Source organism: Bison bison, unplaced genomic scaffold (genome assembly GCF_000754665.1).
Source record: "Bison bison bison isolate TAMUID 2011002044 unplaced genomic scaffold, Bison_UMD1.0 scf7180017864032, whole genome shotgun sequence".
Taxonomy (NCBI): domain Eukaryota; kingdom Metazoa; phylum Chordata; class Mammalia; order Artiodactyla; family Bovidae; genus Bison; species Bison bison.
This window is the reverse complement of record NW_011494604.1, coordinates 3,475,820-3,480,038: the sequence shown is the minus strand read 5'-3', so window position 1 is coordinate 3,480,038 and position 4,219 is coordinate 3,475,820.

The window sequence follows — 4,219 nt, the reverse complement described above, 5'->3', positions numbered from 1 at the left end:
GGTTTACATTTATGTAATCATCACCCAGTTCAGTATAAACATTCTCAACATCCCAGAAGGTTTCCTCATGTGTCTCCTCTAAGTTTATGCCGCCTTCAACCAAAAGTAATTACTATACTAACCTCTGTCACACAGAGTAGTTTTGTTATGTTTTCATATTAGGGGAATCATACTTCTGTATCTGGTTTCCTATGCTCACCATATGACTGTGAGATTCATTCTTTTTCATTGCTCTTTGAGGTTCATTATGTGAATATACCAGAGTGTTTATCTATTCCATGATTATTGGAAAATTGAGTAGTTTCTATTTTTTGGAAATAGAGTTTTAGCTTGACTCGGTATGTAGTGGAGAACCATTGATTTTTGAGTGGGTTTAAGAGTGTTTATCTGGTTACCTGTTTTGTTCGTTTCTCTGGTTTTTTTTTGCAATGAAGAGAACCTAGTAACTAGAAGACAAAGAAGGCTATGACAGAAGTGTGAAGTACTGAGAATCAAAGTTGGGATGGTGGTAATGGGAATAAAGGGAAAGGGAGCCATGTAAGAAATAATTGAAAGAAAGATTGAAGGATTTGATGGCAAAAGGGCTTTTGGGAAACAGTGGAGAAAAACAAAAGGGGAACTCCAGGGTTTTTAATTTGGGTGACTGTAAGAATGGTGGTGTCATTAAAAGAAATTATTATATCCCTTAGCAGAACCATGTTGATGGGGAAGAATGGCTACTTTGGTTTTAAGACACATTGACCAGTGTGTGAGGCACCAATGGAAGTATCCAAGGGGTATTGTCTGCTGCTGCTGCTAAGTCACTTCAGTCGTGTCCGACCCTGTGCGATCCCATAGTCAGCCCACCAGGCTCTTCTGCCCCTGGGATTGGAGTGGGTTGCCATTTCCTTCTTCAATGCCTGAAAGTGAAAAAGTGAAAGTGAAGTCGCTCAGTCGTGTCCAACTCTTAGCGACCCCATGGACTGCAGCCCACCAGGCTCCTCCATCCATGGGATTTTCCAGGCAAGAGTACTGGAGTGGGGTACCATTGCCTTCTCCAGGGTATTGTCTAGCTAGAGTTAAAAATACTGCTCCAGCTGAGGAAAGAGTTCCAATGGAGATTTGGGAATATATACGTACAGTTGTACAGAGTTAGTACAGAGCTACTAACTCTGGGTTTGGTAGGGTGCTGATGGCTATAAAATTATCTGGACTAATGATTGAAATGTAATTTGAAACAACCATTGAAGAATTTAGTTTAAAAGCAATAAACTATATATTCTAATTCCTCAGGAATACATTAGATTGTAGCAGAAGGTAATGATTTAAAGATCATTTGGGGCAGCTGGGGGAAGGTATCCATACTGCTAAGTCACTTCAGTCGTGTCCGACTCTGTTCGACCCCATAGACGGCAGCCCACCAGGCTTCCCCGTCCCTGGGATTCTCCAGGCAAGAACATTGGAGTGGGTTGCCATTTCCTTCTCCAATGCATGAAAGGGAAAAGTGAAAGTGAAGTTGCTCAGTCGTCTCCGACTCTTAGCGACCCCATGGACTGCAGCCTACCAGGCTCCTCCATCCATGGGATTTGCCAGGCAAGAGTACTGGAGTGGGTTGCCATTGCCTTCTCCAGGTATCCATAAGAGGAGAGAAAATGTAGAAACAGCAGTAAGGGATGAAACCCTGAGAAGCAGAGAACTGGAGAAAGCTCCTGGACAGAACTTGGGAAAAGACCCATTCTTTGGGCTAAAAAGAGGACTAGTAGTCACTGGAGACAGAAGAAGCAACCAGAGAGACCGGAGTAGAATTCTGTGTTGTGTGTGCATGCCTGTATGCTCAGTTGCTTTAGTTGTGTCTGACTCTTTATTTACCCTATGGACTGTTGTCTGCCAGGCTCCTCTGTCCATGGGATTCTCCAGGCAAGAATACTGGAGTGGGTAGCCATTCCCTTCTCCAGGGGATTTTCCAGACCCAGGCATCAAACCCAGGCCTCTTCATGTCTCCTGCATTGGCAAGCTGATTCTTTACCACTAGCGCCACCTAGGAAGCCCCAGAAAAGGAGGTAGTTCAAGTGTCATTGACAAAAAGATTAAGAACTTGGGTGGTGAGCCATGGGATTTGGTACATGGAATTTTTTTGGTCTTCAAGAGAGTAGTTTGGAGACCAGGGTCCATAGGGTTAAAGGACTGAGTGAGTTGGGAGAATATGGAAGCATCAGCTATAGGAATTGTCTTAAGTTTATTTTAAGAAGGAGGAACAACTCTTCTTCCAAAACTGAAGGCAAGAAGTAACAGATGGATGAAAAGATACAGCATTTTAGAAGCTATATAAAGAGGATTTGATTACAGGTGGAGAAATTGTGATCTGAGAGAATATTATGGAAGAGATTACTTGATGAGATTAAGGATTTAAATATGAAAATGATTTGGATTAGTCAATGAGATGGAGAGTTGTATGTAGAATAAGTCAGTTGTAGAAGATTTCGTAGCTTTCTGGTGATGCTTAACACTCAGTGTGTGGGTGTGGATAAAACAGATGGTGAAGATTGTCTTTCCTTGGGGAAATGCATGGTGAATGTAATGGGAAGTCATGGTATTCTGGAGAGGGCAATATTAAAATGGTTGATGGACAGACTTAAATTGTGTAGGGAGATAAGTGAAGCCAGAAGGAGGTGAAGAGCAGGTGTAGACTTAGAAAATAAAGTAGTTGTGGTTAAAAAAAAAAGGTCTCTAACGTTATAGTCCTAGTGGCGCTGCACTTCCAATTGATGTCCTGTTCTCAATATATATCTGTAAGTGGCTGAAGTGCACATGCAGGTCTTGGGAGTTGAGGAAGGTCTGTGTAATGTGCAGAAAGGTCTTCAGCACCTCGGTCACTGAGAATAGTGGCTGAATGTGGGACAAAGTAGGACTGACTTCTTTGTGGGGAGCAAGGTGGGAGGGATTCTGGAGCTTGGTAGATGCTGCAGATAGAATGGTTTAAGTGAGTAATGTGAACTGCAAAGAGATTTTCTAGTGATAAAACAATGGGAGTGGCCTTGGGGAACAAAAAGCAATTGGTGCTTTTATCAAGCTGAAGGAGTGGAAGAATGGATAGCTAAGTTCTGTGAAGCAGGTTGTCCAAGAAAAGCCAAACTTGAGACAAGATGAGGGGCTATCCAGATAAGAGATAGAAGTGATCTGAATTGTTGTAGCATGAGGATGGAGATAAAAAGATGGATTTGTTTCATTCACTCTTTAAGTTTTTTATAAATAAATTATACTTGCAAAATCATAACCATTCATGTGAGATAAATTCAACTGAGAGAGATTTGTGGATTAGAAAGGAGACAGGGGGAAAAAAAGCTGAGGTGGAGGTTACTAATATGAAAGTCAAAAGACATGGTAATTTGTTGACAGTAGAACATGGACAAGCTGATAGAAGCTAGTAAATTGATAGAAATGAATGCAGAGATTGAAGTTGACTCTGTATCAGTCTAGTGGGGAGGGATGGGGAGGAACATGGGAGGGAGGTTCAAAAGGGAGGGAATATATGTATACATACCTATGGCTGATTCATGTTGAGGTTTGACAGAAAACAACAAAATCTTGTAAAGCAATTATCCTTCAAATAAAAAAAAAATAATAATAATAAAAAAAGAGATTGGAATTGACCTGAATAGGAATAAGTAAGATGAAGAGGACAGTGAGTAGCTTGTAACGGAGAAAATATGGAGGAAACATAATGCCACCTAAGAAACAAAGCCAGAACCCTATTCCTTCTCTGTGCATGTGAGGACAGTCCTTGCTATCCATGATGTTATTATAAAGGTGATAGATACTATGTCATGTATAATTGTTTTTTAAAAAATGATGAATGATAGAGACATTAAGATTTTTGATCTCTCCTTGAGTGCCTCAAAAACCACAATTCTGCAAAAATTGTGTGGTGATAATTTGTATATGTAAAGAGGTTCAGGTATAAAATGGAAAACGTGGGGTGGATGGTAAAAGGAAGTGTCTTAAGGGATCTAAAGTGGCTTCTGTAGTTTCTTTTTGTCTGTGACTTTTATCTGATATATTTCTTAGTGTGTTTAGGAAGTTGGTCTGCTCTGTCTTCTCATTTCATTTATTACCTGAAAAATACTTTTACTTAACTTTTTATTTAGAGTAGAGCCGATTAACAAAGTTGTGATAGTCTCAGGTGCGCAGCAACGCAACTCAGCCAGACAAGAGAGAGCATATAAATGTATGGTTCTAAATA